This window comes from Ixodes scapularis, unplaced genomic scaffold, assembly GCF_016920785.2.
Source record: "Ixodes scapularis isolate PalLabHiFi unplaced genomic scaffold, ASM1692078v2 PGA_scaffold13__105_contigs__length_92229423, whole genome shotgun sequence".
NCBI lineage: Eukaryota > Metazoa > Arthropoda > Arachnida > Ixodida > Ixodidae > Ixodes > Ixodes scapularis.
The window spans coordinates 90,719,083-90,739,541 of NW_024609839.1; the positions used below are offsets into that span (position 1 = coordinate 90,719,083).

Consider the following 20,459-nt stretch of genomic DNA (forward strand, 5'->3'; position numbering starts at 1 on the left):
AGTGGGGGCTTTGCGGGCGCTGTTCACGACGGAGGCGACGGACAAGTTATGAGATGCCACGCTTCGCCGACTTCCAGCGCCTGACAATGCACAATGCCGTTTTGCTTTGTTGGAGGTTGCTTCACCAAGTGGGATAGGAAGCGCATGCTGCGCTTTCCGTTGGGCAGCAAAGACCGCCTTCGCGCATGGTTGGAGCTCGTCGACCGCGAAGATTTTTAACCCACGGCACACTCCAGGGTCTGCGAGGTAAGCTCCTTTCAAGCACAACTGTAATGTAGGGTGAGCCGTCTTTCTGAGATCGTTTGCCGTTTCGAAAGATTCGACTCGCCCCTTTCGAGCGGCTGGCTAAGGTGCCGTTGAGAGCTGGCTCGTCTAGCCACTTTTGTCGATAGTGTCTTTTATCAGTACTGCAGTGCTTCTTGTTTTTTGTAGGTCTTTTTGTCTTAAAGGGGAGGCTGGGGTCAGGTCGGGGGTCACTTTTCAAACCGCCCCAAGTTCTTGTTAACTACCCGGGCTTCGAAGTGAGTAATGCTGTTATGGAAGTGCTCTCGCACGTTTTGTGCACGCACCAGGTCGTAGTAGAAGTTCTCGAACCAGCAATTTGCAATATTTGAGCAATATAACAGTATCGTTGTCACCACATTTTCGCATGTTCAGCGATTTGTAAATGGTCTGGTGCAGAATCATGCTATAAGCTTGACACTAGAGCTCTTTAACTTGCTAGCCACGCTTTTATACCTAAAAGGGCGAGGGTTTGCAGTATTCCATTGTACTGTGTACCTCCCAGTAAATAATCCTGGGACAATTTTTGTTGTGTTTTGGTAACCTTTTCCTTATCTGCTATTTTTCATAGGACCATTTCGAACAGAGCCAATCTGAGGCAAACAGGGCGGACGGTCGAAGACTGCTCAAGTCGAATGCTGTTCCTAGCATACCAGCACCGAGAAATGCACAAAACGTGCCAAGGAGCAAAGTCCCGAAGAAGCGAAGCAATGGTCAGCTGCAAGGTACGTAGCTCACTTACTATTGGTGAATTCCACTCGTAGATTCGGAGCGCTTTCAAAAATTCACGAGGGAGGCAAAATTCCGCTCTGTGGGACCCGCTCCGAATCGACGAGCGGAAGATAAAGTCGCATTTTTGGAGCTACCTCCCCCACACCCCTCCCCCCTGCTTCCCACTCGGCCGTTCGAAATGGCCTCTGCTCCAAGTTGCCAAGCCCACCAACGCCTCGGCCGACTGATCTTTCCGACGACCAGGGACAACTGTCACTGTTCAGCTGCGCGACACAGGCCGGGCGAAAATGTCCGTACCGTGGAGCCCATGTCACAAATAACGAGTAAGACGCCCGCGTTCACCACTGTCACATAGCTTTCAGCCGCCTCGAAATGGCGGGCATGCACAGCGATCGCCATCGGTGGAGTTCAAATTGCTGATAAGACTTTAATAAACACAAGGAGGTAACAAACCATCACATGCACAGTCATTGCCTAATCTGTTCTTGCTTTATTGCATGAGAAAACGTGGGCGGCATGCAGCGTAAAAAGGTAAACAATCATTGGCCGCAGAATGAACAGGCCTAACCTTGCGTCTCCCTCCATATCTTCTGTCATTCTTTTTCTCGTTCTTCCTCTCACGATGACAGATGTCGGCAGTTACAATTTACCACACTCCAGTCCCGGCTTTGCATCCCTGATCTACGCGAGGTAGGAGCATTCGAGCCGTCACAATCCCGCGTAAACAACCGACGCATCCGAACAGATGCAACTCGACGGCCCGATCAGCACGACAGGTCGGTTCCGGCGACCTCGCCAACCTCGCCGCGCATGCACACTGTCGAGCTACGAAGGAAATGACGTATGCACTCCGTCAGGTTCCGGATAGATCTGCGAAATCCCGCGGAGCAAGTTTGGCGGGGTCGGAGGTACTCCACGGAGCGGGTGCTGCTAGAGATCTACGAGCGGAGGACGACCAACTCGAGCCCGATCTGCGAGCGGAATATGCGCGATCCAAATGGAGCGCTTTTGGAGCGCTCGAGATCTGCGAGCGGAATTCACCATATGATGCTAAAGAATGCACATTATGTTTCTTGGACGACGCATAATTTCTGCATTTCTAGCAACTCGAAGCACTGCAGGAACGACAGAAGTGCAGAGGACAACTGAACCTGCGGTCATGCCAGTGCAGTGCAATGCAGAGCAACCGCTAACAGCTGAAACCCAAGTCCGAGCTGCACCCAAAGAAGCTAGTAAGTACCGAATAGGAAAAAAAAGCCACCTACAATGCCATATAAATGGAGAAAGAAGTTCACGCTGATCTACCGTTAAAAATCAGGCTCCTGATCCCTACGGAGCTTCTATAGAGTGCACGCACCCGCAGCCTGCGAGCGATGCATGCCAGACAAGTGCAATGGTTGCCTTCATCTTGGCAGGCAGCCATGTCCCCACCACCCGGCAATTCTCTCGTTGAGACGAGAGTCACGCGCTTTATTTCGTGACACAAGCTCCGACAACTCCGAGCTTCCCAGCTCGAGCACGGGGTTGTGCCCGATAGTCAGTTACCGCACCAAGACACAATCCAAAAGGAAAGAGGACAACATTGGGGACTGGTTTTTAAAATTGCCGAGGGTATCGACGCTTGAGGGCGAGAAGATGCGGTCACTCTCTGCTAGTGAAAGACTCCAATGATCTGGACGCACATCTCGAGAAGTAGGGAGTAGGCTCACGGCACTTGGTCGAGTGTCGGCACAGTTTGCTCTCGTCCGACATCAATTTTCTGTAACGTTGTTGGTCATTTTTTAAGCTCTGTTCAGACTCGGCAATTATGTGCAGATGAGAGGGATCGCAAAAACTAGCCCTCGAAGCTTCCCATATTGCCATGTGCATGGCTGAGTGGCAATGCACCTGACTCATACCCCAGGTTTGATTTCTGAGGGTCGCGCAACTTTTATTATTGCGTTGTAATAATAGTCTCTACCAGGGATGGGCAGTATTTCAAATACAAGTATTTCAAATACTTTGTGTACGTTGCATTTGTATTTAATTACAAATTGGGTAATGTATTTGACGCGTGCATTTAAATACTAAAACGTGGGTATTTCAAATACAATTGTAATTAAATACAATTTTGTTGGCAAAAATACATCCCTCAAATTTATTGTCACTGTCCAGAGCAGGAAGAAAACTATGTTCTGCACCGAATGCAGTGTCTCTCAATCAAGCACAAGCGTTTAGTGCCTTTGTGATTACGGTGCTAGTCCAGGGCAAGAATAGTGACGAAATCTATGTTTACAGGCAGACTGGCTAAATAAGTGCCTGTGACAACTTGCGATGCTTTCCAGCCTGATTTCCATCCACATTTTTGCCTGGAACATTCTAAATGCGCGGGTCGTCCAGATTTTTGTAACTGGTGCGAGTTGCAATAAAAAATTCTCTAGCTAGTGCTGCGCGTCTTGGTAGTCTCGGTTCTTTGTTGGTCTATACCAAAATGTAATTGACAAAAAAAGCTGCTTGAAGCTCTGTACTTTTTTCACCTATTACGTCCAAGCTGATTACATTTTTTGTGTGATTATATTTCTATTACGTTACTAGAGCCTCGCACACTAACTCCCGAGTGTGCGATGCAAAATTAAAATGAGATAGCCAGAAACCCGTTGCAGGTGCCCTGAAGTCGCTGACGCAGATTTTGAGGAATGTATTTGGAAAAGTATTTGGAGGAGACCAAATACATCTGGTTGTATTTGTATCTTGTACTTAAATGCTCTTTTGGAAATGTAATTAGATCTGTAATTAAATACATTTTTGACGAAGCATTTTGTATTTGTATTTTGATACATATTTGCGTGTATTTTGCCCATCCCTGGTTTCTACATTGTTTGAGAAGCTTCTCGTTTAGAATGTTCGAAGGCCAAACATTCTAGTTTGAATGTTTGCGAAGCCCGTGCGTCTACAAAAGGCGCTCTGCGTGGCTCTACGGGGTCAGTTCTTTGCCAGCGCTTGACTGCTTTCACGCCCGACGCCTGCAACGCTGTTATTTCGTTTCTATCCGTTCTCTTGGGCGCAAGGTCGCCCCATTAAACGTTTATTTCCCCCCGTTTATTTATTGTTTTTTTGGTCGCCACCTGCGAGATACTCTTACTACTCAAACTCGTATGTCGCCCTTGGAGTCCCACGTACGAGTTAAAGTAGTGCAAAGTATAGCACCTTCCATCACTAAGGCACCATTTGTGAATTGCAGCAACCACAGCCAGGCAGAGGACAACCTACCCCAAGGTCATGCCAAAGGAATGCCTTCCCGTGGAGCTGCTCACCATGGGAGTCAAAATGCCAGCTTCGCCCGAGCCTACAAGTGAGTGCCAGTTGGAGAATGTGGATAAAGTGAGAACCCATACTGTTTTTCACATTATTACGAATGGAAGCTGAAATAAGAACCTTTCAACAGGTGCCTACATTATGGAGCTTGAAGGTATTGTGGACACCTGGAACGCCACCAGAACTCCTCAGTTTGAAATGTAGTTGCTAAACATATATAGAAGGATGCACACAATGTAATTATTATAATCAGGTACAACCATGGACCTAGGACGTGGGATGCCTTCCAAATGTGCCGAAGCTGACAAAGACCTGACATTGCCTATGGATGAAGGTAAGAAACTGTTCAGTTTTTGTTCGACATACCCACTGAACCGAGACGTATGGAAAGTTCAGTCCGAGCTCAAATGAATCTAGGAACGGTTGTTGCGCAGCGACGGCGGAAAGCTAGCTTAGCCACAACGTTCGAAATGGCACCGTAATCGACGGTTTAGTGAGTTGTCCGCCTCCATCTGCTTTTTGTGTTTCGCGCCTCGTCGTCAACAGTTTCTTAGAATTTTGTACTAAAATCTGTCTCGGGTTTGAGTATTCTATCGAACAATAACCAGCCAGCCTGCCTGCCTAGTTAGGTTTTAACGTAGTTTTTGTTTTAACGTTATATATCAAAATAACGGTGAGGTGAACTAGTAGTTTGAATGTTTATTGTTCGGTGTTTCGTACGTTCTATAAGAAGAAATCTGTAGGGCGTACCAAATTTTTTTCAGCAGGTATAGTGCAGCGCGTCTACTTCACAAATGAGCCCCAGCACGGGCCCCTGGACACCAGTCGTGCTCTTGAAAAGGTACGAAGGAAAACCATTACTCTCGCACCAACCCTCTCGCACTATGAATTCTAGTCACATTGATTGCACATGTTTCCCGCACATATTTTTTGGCATGCTTCGAAATTTCTAAGTACATTGTTTTTACAGCGTACAATATTTATCCATAGTCCGAGGCAGTTAGCACTCTTAGATGTCGGATAAATGCAACGAGAGATGCGTCGTTCTGTCAGTCCGCCATATTTAATTCTGTCTCGTTGCTAATAAATCTATCTTTTTTGTCCCTACTTGCATTAATTTTTCTGTTACCAAGTCCAAATCCATGAGCCCATCTGCCTTCTGAAAGTAGTGTGGCTGAAGGTAAGCGACAGTAAAGTCAAGTATGGTTGGGAACGGTTTCTGCAGAAACTCTCCTCGTTAGGTCCAGAAAGCCTGTTTTGTGCATAGTTCATGCGGTAGGCCAAGTAGTTTGTGCAAGATGTGCTTGCAACTGATTGATTGATTGATTGATTTGGTGTTTATGGCGCAAAAGCTACTAAGGCCATAGAGCGCCAAAAACGGGACTATTGCTGGAAAAGGTTTGGAGAGAAAAAAGAGGCTTTAGTAGCCAGTGATCAGATAAAAGATGGTAATGGGGTACCAAAAGGTAAAAGGGTGATGGGCATGATTTGTAAATTAAGAAAGCTACAATCGGTGTAGGAGGCCGATACTATCTAAAAATTTGAAAACATTAGTATGTGTCACAAGTGAATCATCACTTAAGAGCAGAGCTGGGTGTAGTGGGACTTGTTCTTCATACAGTTGCGAAAAATACAAAAGCCGTTCTTCATGATAAGCAGGACATTCAACTAGAATATGAAGAATGCTTAAGGCATTGTCACACTGCTCACAAGTGGGGGCATCTTCCCCACGAAGGAGGTAGCCATGAGTCAGATGAGTGTGACCAATCCTGAGCCGGCAAAGTACAACCTCAAAAAAGCGTTCCTGGTGGCGTGCACTCTGCCATTCGCTCAAAAGAGGTTTGATCATGTGCAACTTGTTGCTGATTTCTTGGTCCCATTCAGCCTGCCATTTGCACTTAATGCGACGCCTGAGAAGGCCTTTGTAGTCTGCATAAGGAATGTTCTGGAGGTCAACGGTTCGCTTTACGCAAGTACTTGCTGCACGATCTGCGGCCTCATTTCCTGGAATGCCCACATGGCTGGGAATCCAGCAAAAAATAATTTCGTATCCTTGTCTTGAGGCAGCAACAACCTTATTTCGCAGTTCAAGAAGCAAGAAGTGCTTGAGGGGTGTTAATGAAGACAGTGCATGCAATGCACTGAGGGAGTCAGTGTATACGATGGAGCGAGAGTTTTTTATCAAGTATGAAGCCTATAGTAAGAAGCAGACCATAGAGCTCTGCAGTAAAAATAGAAGCAGAGGAGTTGATTCGCCTAACAAGTTGAACTGTTGGGCCAATCATGGAACACCCAGCAGCAGATTCCGTCTTTGTACCATCTGTGTAGAAGCTTACATATTCGGAATACTGACTTTGCAGTGCTAAGAATTCCTGAAGAAACACACCATTAGGAGTGTCAGCTTTCTTGTATCGCGTGAGTGAAAGGTCACACTTAATGACAGGGTGCTCCCAAGGTGCTCCCGCAACAGCAGACTGCACTACTGGGGGCCTCCAATCGAGTCCCATGTTCTCACTGGCCCTTTTCAATCTCAAAGAGAAGGGAGGCACAATTGTGGCTTTGTTTTCAAACACCCTTTCAGAGCGCATGTCTTCCACGGCCATTCGCGCAGGGTGATCAGAGATGGACCTGACTCTCAGGGAATACATAAAGCCCAGTGAAAATCTTCTCTTCTCAAGAGACAGCTCGTTGGCCTCTGCATACAGACTTGGCACAGGAGACGTGCGAAAGGCACCCGTCGCCAATCGCAACCCAAGATGATGAATAGGGTCGAGCATTTTTAGAATGGAAGGCCTAGCTGAACCGTAAACAATACTGCCATAGTCCAGTCGTGATCGCACTATCGAGCGATATATCCTCAAAAGGCACGTCCGGTCAGAACCCCAAGATCGGTGGGACAGGACTTTAAGAATATTAAGTGATTTGTGAGCTTTTAATCTTAGATTCTTAATATGGGCACCAAAGGTTAGTTTGCTGTCAAATGTAAGACCCAGAAACTTGTGCTCAGGCTTCACAGAAACTGTGGAATTATTTAGTGTAAGAGCAGGTTCTGGAAGTAGTCCGCGTTTCCGAGAAAAGCATACACAAACTGTTTTATCTGAGGAAAACTTAAACCCATTTTGATCGGCCCAGGTTGATAGCTTATTGATAGTTAGCTGAATTCGTCGCTCACACAGTGACAGATTGCAAGACGACACAGAGATCTGAAGGTCGTCTACGTAGAGTGAATATTGCACCGATGGGGGGATAGCCAATGCAAGGGAGTTAATTTTGACAATAAACAAAGTGACACTAAGAACGCCTCCCTGAGGAACACCATTTTCCTGGACAAACACTTTAGATAAAGCTGTTCCTATCTGAACACGAAAGGTGCGCCTGCTGAGGTAGCTCTCAATGGTACGAAGCATTCGACCACGGATACCCATATCATACAAGTCCCTCAGTGTACCAAAACGCCAGGCTGTATCGTAGGCTTTTTCGAGGTCAAAAAATACAGATAGGCAATGTTGTCTATGAACGAAGGCCTCACGCACGACTGTCTCCAGCCTTACTAAATGGTCAAGAGTGGACCGAGACGAACGATAGCCGCACTGGTTCACATCTAGATGTCTATTTAATTCAAGGAAATACATCAATCTTCTATTAATTATTCGTTCAAGAGTCTTTCCAAAACAGCTAGTCAAAGCGATAGGCCTATAACTAGCCGCACAGGATGGATCCTTACCGGGCTTGAGTATGGGTATGATTGTTGCCATTCTCCAGTCCAATGGAAAGTAGCCCTCAAACCAAATACGATTAAAAAGGTATAAAACAATATCAAGTGTGGAAGGATGGAGATGTTGAAGCATATAATAATGAATACCATCTGGACCAGGAGCCGATGACCTAGAGTTTTGGAGCACTATGTTCAGTTCGTGTAAAGTAAAGGGGGCATTATAAGCTTCGCGTTCACCACCGGATGTTTTCAGTACCATACTTTCAGCTTTCCTTTTATGTTGCAGAAAAGCAGGCGAGTAATGCTGCGAGCTGGAAATGAATTCAAAATGCTCGCCAAGGATGTTGCCCTGCTCTTCAAGATTGCTTGGGCATTTCCCATTTCTGCAAAGAAGTGGAATAGTGAAAGCATGATATGAGCCATTTACTTTATGAATCCTGTCCCATACTTCCTTGGAAGAAGTACTACTATTGATAGAGGACGCATATTTTTGCCAGCTCTCGCGTTTCGCTTTCCGACGAATGTACCTAGCACGAGCTTTCATTTTTCGGAAAGATATCAGGTTATCCCGAGTTGGATAACGTCTTAGAACACTCCAAGCTTTGTTTTGCTGTTTGCGACTCTCTTTACAGTCTTCATTCCACCATGGCTTCGGTCGTCTAGGGAGCTGTCCAGATGACCGAGGGATTGAGAGTGACGCTGCAGTGAGGATATGGGATGTTACAAGATGGCTCAGCTCATCAATCGAAAGCTGATCGAGGCGAGAACAGGCAAGGAGTGACGACTGCTTAAAAAGGCTCCAGTCTGCTTTTTCAAACTTCCAGCGTGGATGGCGCGTAGGTGAGGACTGCGGAGTGTCGTTACATTTTAAAATAATGGGGAAGTGGTCACTTCCATGGGGATTCTGATCAACAGTCCATGAAAAATCGGGTAGCAGATTGGCACTGCCAATAGAAAGATCGATGCATGTAGATGACAAGGATGAAGGACTAAAATATGTAGGATGGCCAGTATTAAAAATGCATAATGACTGTGAAAATAATATAGATTCGATTATCTTTCCACGTGTATCTGTATGATCACTTCCCCAGAGGGTACTATGTGCGTTAAAATCACCGAGTAAAAGAAAGGGCTCTGGAAGCTGGCTTAAAAGAGAGTCGAGATCTTGTCGCTTCAGAGAAAGAGAAGGTGGAAAATACACTGAACATATAGTTATGGCTTTATGCAACAAGAGACGAACAGCGATAGCTTCGAGTGGCGTTTGAAGCGGAACCTCTGCACACGGAATATGTTTTGGAAGTACCACCGCAACGCCGCCACAAGAAATGGACGTGCTAGGGCGGTCTTTACGAAACACACTGTAGCGTCTCAGAAAGTTAGTATGAGATGTATTCAAGTGTGTTTCCTGCAAGCATAAGGCAGATGCCTTATACTCTTCTAAAAGGAACTCAACATCTGTAAGGTTAGCGAATAAGCCTCGGCAGTTCCACTGAAGAATTACAGAGCCCATTTTAAAGGATAAAAGATTTCATAAATGAATTAAAGCAGTTCTACGTTTGCTACACCCTAAGGAGGAACCACCGGCTTTTTTCCTTTTTGTTTTGATTTAGCGGTTTGCCATTCCATGTCCTCCTGATCCGAGGAGGGACCTGAAGAGTCGGCAATGTCAACAGTTCCCACTGCATCCTGAACCTTGGATGCAGGTTTGCCAGTTCCGACGTGGTCGGAGACCTGAGCCACGAGTTTCCGGCCGCGGCCAGATCCCGCCGAAGAAGGCTTCGACGTACCAGGCCGGGACCCTCCCACATTCACGCTTTCAACATCTTTTGACGTTGATGGAGCAGCAGGTGGGCCCTGCTGCTCCCTAACAAGGCGGGCCGCCTCCGAGGAATTGGAACGACGGCCTCGCTCTCTATCTTGAGAAGAGCCACTGGCACGAGGCTGCCGGTCAGCCGGAGCTCGTGCCTGAATCGACTGGGGAGTCTGTGTGCTCCCAGCGTTACCTGGGGCACCCTGCTTCCCCGCAGATTGTTTCGGGGCCTGAAAGGGGCCTGCCAAGTTCTCAAGAGAGAACTGAGTGGCCCTGGATTCCGTACGCGGTGCAGGGCCCCTGCGCACCGCATCGGAGTAGGTACCTTTGGAAATGAAAGAAAACCTTTGTTTTGCTTCAGGGTACGATAAGTTCTCTTTGGCTCGTAAGGCAAGTATTTCCTTTTCTTGTCGCCACAGCGGGCAGGACCGAGAGTAAGCAGGGTGAGGACCCCTGCAGTTAGCGCAGGCAACTGAACCTTCACAGATGTCGGCCACATGGTCGTGGCTCCCACACTTTGCACACGTCTCCCTCCCCCGACAGCTTCGCGATCCGTGACCAAAACGCTGGCAACGGAAGCATCGCTGTGGGTTCGGGACGTACGGTCTGACACGGCAGTTCAGGTAGCCAGCTTTGACGAGTGCAGGAAGCGTGTGACGTTCAAACGTCAGGATAAGGTGCTTAGCTTTCACCTCTGCACCATCACGCCTCGTCATAATGCGTTTGACCGCCACTACTTGAGATGCCCGCAGGCCTTCCAAGATCTCGTCTTCACTGCTGGAAAGTAGATCATCTTCTGAAATCACTCCTCGAATGGTGTTGAGGGTTCTGTGTGTGCTCACTGTTACCTGTATATCACCTAGAGATGTCAATTTTAGAAGAGTAATGCTCTGGGACTTTTTTGCAACTTCAACAAGGAGGTCACCAGAATGCAGTTTCTTTGCTTTATAATCACAACCAATCTGACTGTCGAGAACCTTCGCTACCAGAAACGGTGATATCTTGGATAGAGGTTTGTCAGGGACCTCAGAGTGAATCACCATAAATCTTGAAAATGTTTCATCCTCCTTATCTTTGACTATGACTGTTCGTTCGGGACGATGCCTCTTAGCGGCACGTCCAGAACTGGGGGTTTTGGTTTGGGGGGTTGCCATAAGAGGCGAAGTTTGTTCGGAACCTGTGGTGTGCCGCCCACCACGGAGCCCTACATGGGAATAGATAACGCACCATAACAAAAAGGGCTTTGCTGGAAACGTTATGCTATTAGCACTGCCCAGGAACTATACCCAAGTGTGGTTCTGGACAAGGGGTCTGTCGCCACCCAAGGTTAGCCCTTGCCGCCAAAGAAGTTGAAAAAGGAAAGAAGAGAAATGAGAAGAGTAAAAAGGAGGGGAAGACAAGGGTGAAAGTAGAGAGGGGATAGTAGAAGTGGCGACTAGACTGAATCATCCTGGCCGGGCCTTACCAGGACTCCCGTCTACGGGAAGCGGGGGCCGAAGTGGTGTATTGCCTCGCCCGGGGGGCCCCGAAGGGTCCAAACCTACCCCGGGCTCGACTCAACCACCAGGATGCCCTTTTCCCCAGACACGGGAAAGCCACGCACAGCCAGACGTGGGCGGGCGAACCCGCATGGCTTGGGGTCCGTGGAGACGCCACTCTCCAAACACCTGCTTTCACAGGTGCCCCCTGCGGGGGTGCTTGCAACAGAAAAACGCTCGGCTACTTTCAATCAAAATATCTACTTTTAAAAAAATGCACCAACTTACCTGAAATGCACATACCACTATTTTAATTTCACCCTTAAAGGGGAGTATTCGCAACACTCCGAGGAGTCAATATTTTACTACGGCTCTTGGAGTGAAAAGAAGTATGGTTTCCTCGTTGATACGCGGCATAAATATATTTCGACTCTCGTATCCTCCAAATGAAGGGAAGAGATATGCAATATACCCAGGGCAAACAGTGGTGATTATAGCCTTAAATTTAGCTGTTGAGTGCAATACTATTAAAGATGTTTCTTTGTAACCCCCGTTTCTTTTCAGCAAGCACCGTGCAATGGAGATCAGTGTATTAATCGGGCTAGTGTTGCAGAATTGCTGCGCACGCTAGATCTGGCTCAGAAGAGGATCAGAAAGCTAGAAAAGGACTTGGAGGCTGCTCTTGGTAAGCCTTTTGGCATAGTACATTCACCTTCGTTTCATGCGCTAGCACTTTATCCTGCAAATGCAAACCAGTAACATCATCCAGCACATGGGATGTTGCGCAATGTGTGTAAGAAAAATTAAAAGCTTTTGCAATGGTATCTGTAGAGGCTACAGAGATGTTTGCAGAAACACTATACCAGATTGCTCATTTGTGTGACCCTACGCTATTAACTACAACAGATGTCGGGTTTCCTCTCGGCACAAACTGTATATACTTAGTTTGCCAATGCCGTTACTCACATTGCATTCGTATGCGACAGTGGTATTTCTGTGGATGATTCTCACATTGTTATGTATATACGTTTAGAAATCTTGCTGAGGTGTAAATAAAGCGTTTTGTTCCTTTTGTCTTCTCAGACTTTGTAACAAAGATTTTTGTTTTGTACAAAAATATTGTCTAGCAGTGGTAGTGACTCATTTGTAATTCTCGAGATGGGAATTCCCAGCTCTTGAGCTCATTTTGCAAACTTTCAGCGACTTCTAAAACGAACATAACAATTTTAGTCTGCTGATCAAGTGAAAACAGTTTGTATCAGGGATGAAAGGCGGAATTTTCGCGCGTCTCTGAATTACGCTACTTTTCCAGTTCGTGAGATGCACGAAAATTATGACCTCGTAAACTTTAACTGTTAAAAGTATATACGCGAGTCAGCAGCTTTGCAGTGGTCTAACTTGCACTCTTCGAAAATCCACCGATGTTTCGTGTCTACCCAGGGAGTCTACTTAGGTAGTAAGCGCGCCTTGCTTCGAACACTACCCAACAGAAAGAATCGACATACTACTGTCCGCGAAACTTGCCGTACTGACAAATAAAAATGAAGTTGAGATTTCTTTGGAATACTTCGAAGGATTCCATCATTCATTGCCAGTTGTGAAAATAACTATTCCTGCGGCAGAGTTTGCATTTTTCTTTTTGAACCTAACTATCAAAAATACAGTAATACTACTTTGACTAGAATTAACCGGCAGAAAACAAATATAACGCTGGTTTTTGCTAGCATCGGGAGCGTGTATGGGGTTTGCCCTTGCCCCGTTTACGCACGAGAGAAACCGAAACTAAGTTTGTGAGATTCAATGTCATCTGGCAACATTGGTCCAAGATGGCCGCCGCTGCTCCACAGTGTCGTTACTCTTAAGCCAATGTTACTAGAACACTCGGTTGGGAAACTCGCCGTCGAAACCTGGGCCGCTGGCATCCACCGAGACCGAGCTAAATACGACAACAGCGCCACTCTTTATCGTTTGTCTGTACTGCGGTCACCTTGAGCTTTTAGAAAGCATGTTTTTGCGTAAAAACAAACGGAAAAGACTTTTGTATGAAATTTATTGGAGTTTAGTACAAAATGAAGGGTGCGTGATATTTTTATAATCTTTAGTTTGCAAGGTTTTGCGGCACAATTAATAATGTTTTTATAACACCATGCCTCGGCGGTGCTTTCAGGTAGCGCGTCCCGACCTAGGTGCATTTTAACTTGTGTAGTAATTCGCGGGGCGTCCGCCGGGGAGACGGGGGTGGCACCCCTGTAACCTCTACCGCTGTATCTGTTTCGGCGCCAAAATGGCCGATCAAAGCCAAAATAGAAGTAACGTGCAGTTCCTCGAGTGGCCGCTGCGGAAGAAATGGCGGCATTGTGTTTGCCATTAGCTCGGTTCTGGTGGACAGATTGGAGCCACTTTTTCAGGCAGTCTCTATGGCAGTTTCCCAACTGAGTGGTTCTAGTAACGTTGTCTTAAAGGACACATGCAAAGGAAAAAAAAAATTTTTTTAGGCAGCTTAGATGGAAAAAGGATGTCATAAAACGATTTTACAACGAAGAAACAAAATGTTTAGAGCTATATTTACGGCGCTATACGAATTTGTAGTTGGTGCTCGCGGGAGCCGCCGCTGGTCACGTGGTAGGCCCGCGCGCCGCCGCGCTGCGTCGCCGCCGCACGCTGAGCGTTGTGCGAACGCCGCTTCAACGCGTTTCTCTACGCCGCCGTCGCCGCCGCCGCACAAGTTCGTCTGCTTCGGGGCGCCGCCGCCGTCGTCTGACCGGCGCGCAGGTCTATCACATCTGCTTGCGCTTTTTCGGGAGTTTCCTTTGGGCTCTAAAAGTTACTTATTCGTCTTGGTTTTTTGTTATACTTCAAACAAAGATGAATAAGTTACTTTTAGAGGCCATAGGAAGCTTCCGAAAGAGCGCAAGCACCACGTGATAAATAAAGACCAGTCACGTGATAAATACAGACCACTTTTCCGCGGTGCCCGCGGGCGCCAACTACAAATTCGTTTTGCGCCGTAAATATAGCTCTAAAAATTTTTTTTCTTCGTTGTAAAATCGTTTTATGGCGCCCTTTTTCCATCTAAGCCGTTTAAAAAAAAATGTTTTTTTCCTTTGCATGTGTCCTTTAAGCGTAGCTTATTCAGTGACTCTAGCTACACCCAAGGAGTGCCAACTATCCCAAGTGCAAAGGGTATGCAGCTCTTGGAGGTTCACCAGGAAGTGTTCCTTTCCAACAAAGACGTCTCGGTCAGGATGATGGCTGCAACCTCCCCTTCTATCCAGTTCCCCAGTTGCCAACATAGCTATCTTCCTGGCTAGTGGGCGCGGGAACAGCAACACGACGAGAGTAGCTCACATTCTGCGTTTCTTCATCGTTCAGGTTTTGGCTTGCCAGCTGCTTCTTGGCTCCTCCAGTGTGTGCCCTATGGACGTTCCCTCCTTCACTGATTCATCACGGAGGTCACGGCGACTTCTTTCCCACCTAGAACGACATTCTGTTCCATGCCTCCCGGCCATTCGCCAGGGCAACATCCTCAACAACGATGGTGACTCCTACTTCAACGGCTGGCCTGACGCTCGCTCTTCTAGTGGGCATGGAAACGGCAACATTGTGACAGCACCTCGCGCTCCACGTTTTTTCGTCGTTCAGGTTGGTACGCTAAAAAGCGTACCAACCTGAACGTACAGTTCAGGTAGGTACCTTGTATGCTCAAAAAGCTAGCAACATGTTTTCACCTTTGTTCTCACACCCGCACGTGCTGCTGTCTACGATGTACCAGTGTTGCGGTGTTGTTACATCACTCGTACTCCCTTTCTGGTGAAACACAACCGGTATACACCTCGCTCTTCGGCTTGATTCAAATGCTCCGTCAGAATCTGCACTGGCAGAAATTGTGTCTCTGCTTTAAGGTTTCAATACCCGTTTGTAAAAATTTGAAAAAGGTCAGGCTGGTTCGATTAAATCTGTGGAAGAGACTAAATGAAACCAAAAGTGAAACTAAGTTAATGGCATAGCAACTCAACTCTCAACACTCGAATCACTAACAATTGTGCTTGACGATATTTCCCAGGAATTTAAAGTCACGCAATGACTGAAGATAGGTTGTGCCCTGACAATTTTATTTTTCGTGGCATTTCCAATTCGCCATCCGAGTTGCGGCACAAAACAGAAAAAAAAAAAAACTTTTTTTATCAGCATGTGCCAACTTTCACCTAAGCCCCAATAGCACTTGGGCATCTTTCAGGCAAACAAATGCCGACTGATTATTGTTAGATTTTCATCTTCCAAAGTAAGAGAGAAAATGCTCGCATTACGCTGTTAAGTACCAAAGGACTTTGTAACAAGATTTTTTTTTTTTTATCTTTCGATTTTGGTGTTGGCGTTTTGAAGGGAGCATTTGTGGGGGCATAGCGGCCGCGAAGTGGGAGCACTTCCCCCGCTGTCGTTAAGAAACGTCTCAGGTTTCGGGAGGCTCCACGGAGAGATCCCTGAGAGAGCCCGCACTTGGAGCTGCTTCTGGCTTTTAACTGAGTGTACCTGTGTATACACTTTGTGCGACGCAACTGGCGCGCCGTCGCGCGGCCGTTACCGAAGGTAGGCAGTGACAACCCCAGAGAAAACGGAACCGAAACCACGCCACGCACGTTGGTATGCATTGAAGTCGGAGCGGTGCAGTTGCGCTGGGTTCACAGCATGAAGTGCTGCCGGTGCTGCATCGTTAAGTACTTCAATAGTTATGCGTCGTATCTCGTAGGCACAAAGTTTCAGTTTTTCACTTCGCCGATGTTTTGTGGGACAGCGACAACGATGGACCCGTGCCCTACTACGCGAGAAATTTAGTCTCCCGGTCATGTCTGCCACTGTGTCGGCACGGCTGACATATTCTACACTGCCGCTGTGCGCTCTGCATTTGTTTTCATACCAGCGACGCCTACATGTGTCAGCGCCGATGGGACGAACTGAAATGCCATCCCACACTCGCGGGTATGCAGTGCCAATTTCGTTGGAGGAATGCCCTCCAAAGAAGTTTCGTCCCCATCGTACGTGTCTATGATATTTCTGGACAAGTATGGCACGCAATCTGTACTTCATGTAGAAAGATTCGAACATTAAAAAAAAGTGACAAATATGAATCTAAGGAAAACTACAATGAAACTCAGAATTACTGGAAAATCGATAATTGAGTATGGAAGTTTATGTGGTGTGCTTTCTTTCTTGATCAGCCTCCTTTTGGATGTGGAAACGTTGACAGCCCGTATTCTGTAGACAACTTTTTTTTTTTTCTCGGCTTTAGAGCCACCTATTACAAAGTGGTTCGAACTGGAAGTACCGTCCACTGGTCCCTTCCTACCTGTAAAGTGTGCACTCCCACGATGAGTGGTATTATCTTGACAGCCTTTGACAGTCAAAACTGGTTCCCACTTAGTTACGCCGCCCAAACTAAATTTCCACTTGGTTTCGCTATGCCTCCTCTTTTTGGTATAATAAGTGTTGTGTCAAGTGACGGTCATGTCAAAGTACCTGTGTGCCGAAAATCAGCACCTCGCGCAACAGGTTATTACACAACAGCTGACCGCAAAAGCCTTTGACGGCCAAACCGTGCGTTGGACGACAACTTTGTTTTCTCAGCTTTAGAACCATCTTTCGTAAAGTTGTTTCAATCGGGAGTACAGTCTACTGGTCCCTTCCTACCTGTAAAGTCTACACCTCCCACGACGAGTGGTATTCTCTTGACAGACATTCATGGTCAAAACCGGTTACCATTGAGTTACGCCGCCCCAATCGAGTTTCCACCTGGTTTCTCTATGCCACCTCTTTTTGGTATAATAAGTGCTGTATCATGTTACTGTCAAGTCCAAGCGCCTGTGTGCCCAAATCTGTGCTTTACACAGCCCGCTATAACACAACATTTTGGGTCCAATATTGGATATCCCTACAGCTTTATTTCTTTATTCGTTAGAAACATAACTTTCACACCTGCTGTCTTAATGAATCAAAACAAAATTCCCACTCAGAGCAATTATGGTAGTGGCCGTCTTGCTTCTCGGAAAATTGTTCCAACCCCTTTTTCGGCCGCAACTAGAGAAATTACCCGTAATAACGACTCAAACTCAATACATAAGACGCATGCTCTAGAAGGAATCTGGTTTCGGCAGATGGAGCGCCAGGCTGACAGCTCGCAGACCATTGGGTAACAGTGCACCACGTGGCAGTGGCGGAATTGGAAGGGATGGGTCGGTCCCCGAGGGGAAACGAGTCTGCAAAAAAAGTGCCGAGAGGATTCTGGGTGGACTGAATTTGATTCAATTGTGCGAGACCGGGGACAAAAGTATGGGATTTAATTTTGGGATTTTAACTCTCTGTTGAGTTCATGTTGTTTTGTTTCGTAATAAACATGGCCACACTGGCCACTGTAAAGCCAACCAATGACGTCATGCGTTCAGCGGGATCGAACAACTTTTAGTTTTTTTTTTTTTTTATTTGACTTCCCGGAGACTTCTATTGAGCCAACACCATCATCAGCTGTCACCATCCTGACCGCCCCTCCCCTTGGAAAGTTGACTGGCGCAGTCGACAGGATCCTGGCAACTTTCTGCAACGGGTGGTGAGCGAAAACTACGACATCAACAGAGGTGGGCGGACAACTGGGCTCTACGCGACAAGTGTTTCGTCTGCTGGATTGCAGACAAGGGTTGCTCCTGCTGGATTGCGGACAAGGGCCCCGTCTTGCTGGGTTGCGGACAAGGGTCGCTCCAGCAGGATTGTGGACCACGGCATTATCCATGTGAGAAGCCCGGGGAAGGTACAGTTACCCAAAAGAGTGGTGGCAGCTGAGAGCTGGTCCTGGGCGTCATCTACGTCGGAGAACAGGACAGCCTGTGGCTTCACCTGTGGACCAGCGAAGCATTTTCAGCGAGCACTGACAGAATATCTTGGGCAAGTCTCAAGAGGAGAGACGAGATCGTCGCTGCAGTGCTGACCTTCGTTGTGATGCCGGGGAATCGTGCGTTTTTTTTTTTTTTGCTTTCGGCGAACGTCAAGAGGAGAAACCGAAACTTCCAGACGACGGGCAGGGTCGCCAGGCCAAGTGTGGACAGTGCAGCAAGCGGGGGGCACCGGCTGGAGGAGTAACTAATCGAATTTCGCCAAACGGCAGTGGGTCAGTCCCATTCCAGTTTTCTGCAAGGTTCACCATGACCAGAAAGACTAGATCGAAAACCCCAAGGTCTTCCCTCAGTGGGACCAACTTGAAACCAGACGCTGGCACCAGTGGGGAGGGCAGCCACCGAATTTGGATGACCTTAGTGCTGAGCTACCGAGACTAAAGATTGAACTCGAAAAAATAAAATCAGGGCAGCTCAAAATAACGGGGAGCCTCGTGAAGAGAGCCCTCGGGGTACGGGGGGAGTCTGACGGTATGCAAAGGACCTACGTGCGGTGCCGGCGCCAATGCCCGTGACGAACAGGTTGGTGCCTGCATGGTTTAAAGGTGCTGAAACAATGTTGGCGAGTTGACAGGTTCCCTAGGACCTACACGGGGCAATTTTCTTGCCTTTTCTAAACAAGAGAGTGAGTGCCGTTGTGGCAAACAGAGCTGAGGGATGGATATTGCCATACAAGGAGCTACAAGATGTTATCCTCGACGAGCTCAGGATGACTCCGGATGAGTATAAGCGGAGGTTTCATGTTGCACGCAAACAAGAGGAGGAGTCGCGGGCACAGTCCTTTACCAATGCGAATACCATGTTCCGGTACTGCATGATGAGCAGCAAGGTAGAGACACTAGATCTACGGCAGCTGACCACTTCAGATCGGCTGAAGCATGTCACGATAGATGATGTCCGGGCCTACCTTCTTCAGAACAAAACCAAAGAATGGCTAAGGCCGAAGGAAGTAGCGGAACTTGCTGAGAAATTCGAGGAGAGTAAGCATGGTCGAAACTGGAAGCCCCAGAGACCGACCGAGAGGCCACAGGTGAACATGCGGGGTGGACCTGCAAAAGCTGGGGGCGACCTGCAAAGGGTTGAGGAACCGCGATCGCCAGGCTGCTTTGCGTGGGGGAGGCTCGTGTTCATCTGTTCAACACGACTGACGAGAAACATCCGCTGGTTGTGGCAAAATAGCTTGCACAGACAGGCCCTGCGAAAAGGGAACAGCGTGAACGAGAAATAAAAATCTCTCAACTGATACAGCAGTAGCCTCTCTGCAAAAAACTAACAACGAAATAAAGAACTCGGATGATACCCGTGGCCAGCTCGGATGCCTCGCTTTGAGAAGGAAATCGTATCTTCTCACGTGGCCCTCAAAAGATTCCTATTAAAACGAGCGTTCTTCGCTAAATATTTCCTTTTTTACGGCGATGCCAAGCGTTCCACTTTCAGAGCGTACTCGAATCATTGTTCTTTCCGAGGCTGGCGTGTTGCAGCGAGAAATAGCTAGTGTAACTGGCCGCCCTTTGTCTACCATCAATAAAACCGCGAAGGTGTTTCGCAACGAGCAGCGGCTCGAGAGCCTCCCTCGTGGGTCAAGGTCGAAAGCCCTGACAGACGACGAGTGTAAAATTATTGTGGCAGCCGCAGACGATGACCCTACACTGACCGCGAAGGAAATCCAATCGGAATTGATCCTCCGAGTGAGTGTGAAAACAATTCGGAATCGACCGCGCGAAGCTGGTTTCCAGAGCCGCGTGGCTGCAAGAGAGCCATTGCATTCGGCCGTCAACCGGCAGAGACGGCTCTTGTTTGTTCAAGAACGCACGTCGTGGTCTCCCCTCGACTGGGGGGAATGTGCTGTTCTCCTACGAGTCAACCTTTACGACTCCATGGGACCAACGTCAGCGGATATGGCAAGCCAACGACACCAGGTAAGGGTTTTGACTTGTCACGCGATAGCTGCACATTTGCCTTTCGAATACAAGCTGTGAGACGACTCAGCTTACTCCATATTGAACGCCTCTCCACTAGATGGCGTGGCGAACTCGGGCCCTTCCGCAAAGCCCGCACCGCCGCACCTTCCCGCTCGGCCGGCTCGGAACAGCTCTTTGTGCCTCTCAGCTCTCGTCATTTTGCTGCCAAACTCACGGCGTGGAGCTGGGCGATTCCACAGGAGGGACCTTGCACGCGAGCGACACTTTGTGCCTCATTTCGTCGTAAAG

General features: G+C 47.6%; 1 protein-coding gene across 3 annotated transcripts in view; it reads right to left on the reverse strand.

Moving 5' to 3' along the window:
* The window catches only part of LOC115331324, a 264,070-nt gene that overhangs the window by 208,056 nt on the left and 35,555 nt on the right, over positions 1–20,459 (reverse strand). The window lies entirely within an intron of this gene.